We start from the raw sequence: 2,048 nt of genomic DNA on the forward strand, positions 1-2,048 counted from the left end.
GAGGACAGTTTAAGAGACCTCTGGGACAACATCAAGCATGTTAATATTCTCATTACAGGGGTCCCAGAAGGAGAAGAGAGAGAAAGGGGTTGAGAACATATCTGAATACATAATAGCTGAAAACTTCCCTAACCTGGAAAAGGAAACAGTCATCCAAGTCCAGAGAGTCCAACACAGGATTAACCCAAAGAGGAACACAGCAAGACACATTGTAATTAAAACAGCAAAAATTAAAGACAGATTATTAAAAGCAGCAAGGGAAAAACAACAACATACAAGGGAACTCCCACAAGGCTATCAGCTGACTTTTCAGCAGAACCCCTACAGGCCAGAAGGGAGTGGCACGATATATTTACAGTGAACGAGAAAAACCTACAGCCAAGAAGACTCTGCCTAGCAAGGCTCTTGTTCAGACTGGATGGAGAAACAAAGCTTTACAGACAAGCAAAAGCTAAGAGTTCAGCACCACCAAACAAGCTTTATAACAAATGTTAAAGAAACCTCTAAGTGAACAAGAAAAGGCCACAACTAGTTTTTTCTAACCCCGGCCGGGCACGATGGCTCCCGCAAACAAGGGCGGCAAGTAGAAGGGCCGGTCCGCCATCGACGAGGTGGTGACCAGAGAACAACACACCACCTACATTCACAAGCGCATCCCTGGAGTGGGTTTCAAGAAGCGTGCCCCTCGGGCACTCAGAGAAATACGGGAATTTGCCATGAAGGAGGTGGGAATTCCAGACGTACGCATTGACACCAGGCTCAACAAAGCTGTCTGGGCCAAGGGAATAAGGACTGTCCCATACCGTATCCATGTGCGGTTGTCCAGAAAACGGAAAGAAGAGGAAGACTCAGCACACAAGCTCTATACGCTGGTTACCTGTGTACCTGTCACCACTTTCAAAAACCTACAGACAGTTAATGTGGATGAGAACTAACTGCTGACTGTCCAATAAAGTTACAGAGCTGCTGCCAAAAAAAAAAGAAAAGAAAAGGCCACAACTAAAAACATGAAAATTATGAAAGGAAAAAACTCATCAGTAAAGGCAAACATACAGTAAAGGTAGGAAGTCATTCACGCACCAAGCTAGTAGGAAGTTTAAAAGAAGTAGCAGTAAGGCCACCTAAACCCACAATAAGCAGTTAAGGGATACACGAAATAATCAGATGTAAAATATATCAAAAATATTAATCGGGGACTTTCCTGGTGGTGCAGTAGTTAAGAATCTGCCTGCCAATGCACGGGACATGGGTTCGAGCCCTGGTCCAGGAAGATGCCACATGCCGCGGAACAACTAAGCCCGTGCACCACAACTACTGAGCCAGCGCACTAGAGCCCGCGAGCCACAACTACTGAGCCTGTGTGCCTAGAGCCCATGCTCTTCAATCAGAGAAGCCACTGCAATAAGAAGCCCGCACACCACAACGAAGAGTAGCCCCTGCTCACTGCAACTAGAGAAAGTCTGTGCGCAGCAATGAAGACCCAACGCAGCCAAAACAAAATAGATAATATAAATAAAAATAACTTTATATAAAAAAATCAGTAATCGTGAGGGGAGGAGGGTACAAATGTAGGGTATTTCAAATGCATCTGAAGTTAAGAGGTTGGCAACTTAAAACAATTACGTATATATATAGACTGCTACATAAAAACCTCATGGTAACCACAAACCAAAAATCTCAGAGGCATAACCCTCTCAGACTTCAGAAAATACTACAAACCTATAGTAATCAAAACAGCGTGGTAGGGCTTCCCTGGTGGTGCAGTGGTTGGGAGTCCACCTGCCGATGCAGGGGACACGGGTTCGTGCCCTGGTCTGGGGGGATCCCACATGCCACGGAGCGGCTGGGCCCATGAGCCGTGGCCGCTGAGCCTGTGCGTCCGGAGCCTGTGCTCCGCAACGGGAGAGGCCACAACAATGAGAGGCCCACATACCGCAAAAAAAAAAAAAAAACAAACCAGCGTGGTATTGGCACAAAAACAGACATATGCATCAATGGAACAGAATAGAGAGCCCAGAAATAAACCCACACATTTATGGTCAATTAAT

At 45.8% G+C, this 2,048-nt stretch overlaps 1 pseudogene across 1 annotated transcript; it reads left to right on the plus strand.

The window, feature by feature from the left end:
• The first annotated feature begins 471 nt into the window (after positions 1-471).
• LOC308628729 (large ribosomal subunit protein eL31-like) lies at positions 472-1,456 on the plus strand (annotated as a pseudogene). The gene has a single exon. The product of its transcript is annotated as a large ribosomal subunit protein eL31-like (transcript).
• Positions 1,457-2,048: the final 592 nt, after the last annotated feature.

This window comes from Mesoplodon bidens, assembly GCF_964165515.1.
Source record: "Mesoplodon bidens genome assembly, chromosome: 15".
Lineage (NCBI taxonomy): Eukaryota > Metazoa > Chordata > Mammalia > Artiodactyla > Ziphiidae > Mesoplodon > Mesoplodon bidens.